The sequence below is a fragment of the Penaeus monodon genome, chromosome 28 (genome assembly GCF_015228065.2).
Source record: "Penaeus monodon isolate SGIC_2016 chromosome 28, NSTDA_Pmon_1, whole genome shotgun sequence".
Lineage (NCBI taxonomy): Eukaryota > Metazoa > Arthropoda > Malacostraca > Decapoda > Penaeidae > Penaeus > Penaeus monodon.
The window spans coordinates 974,230-974,786 of NC_051413.1; the positions used below are offsets into that span (position 1 = coordinate 974,230).

The 557-nt window shown below is 48.5% G+C and overlaps 1 protein-coding gene across 4 annotated transcripts in view; it reads right to left on the reverse strand.

Annotated features, from left to right (window-relative positions):
* Positions 1-557, reverse strand: part of LOC119591255 (bestrophin-2-like) — a 36,350-nt gene that overhangs the window by 20,987 nt on the left and 14,806 nt on the right. The window contains exon 1 of one of the 4 annotated variants that reach the window (XM_037939968.1): positions 464-527. The exons of 2 other annotated variants lie outside the window; for them this stretch is intronic. The gene's annotated coding sequence lies outside the window, so the exon portion shown is untranslated. Of the gene's footprint in view, positions 1-114; positions 134-463; positions 528-557 lie in introns of those variants that run through there. One more of the 4 variants, XM_037939971.1, reaches the window with a different exon arrangement.

Below are 557 nucleotides of genomic sequence, written 5' to 3' on the forward strand. Positions count from 1 at the left end.
TCCATCTCACACCACACCCTCTCATTCTTCCTCATGAAACTGGGTATTGTCTCCTCATGTCTATAAAGGCAACTCATGTCTTCACTTTCCTATCTCGCTCTTACTCAAACCTACTGTTGCGGATGAAGTGGGATTGCTGTATTGATTGCCAAGTTCGTTTCAATTTTCCCAAGTCTCACCGCCCTGTTCGTAGTCTGTTGCCGATGTCTGTACGAGATTCCGTTATTTCATGATGACCTTTGCCCCGATGTCTTTTTTTTTCTCTCTCTCTCTCCTCTACGTCCTGTCATGGAAAGAGGGTTGTACCAGTCGTGTCCATGAGAGAAATAAACCTTGCATCACACCGCCACGACGGGTCCTCCTCTCTCTCATAAAATACAAGCTGACTCTACCGACACCGATCAAAATGAGAAACAAATATCGGGCAGCACGTGAAACACAAAACAAGTGAGGAGAAACGCACCACATATCACACGGAGCGGAGGACGTGAGCGTGCACTCACTCCAACAGCGAGACGCACCCAAATCCCTCCAGCACGAGTCGCAACGCGCCTTCC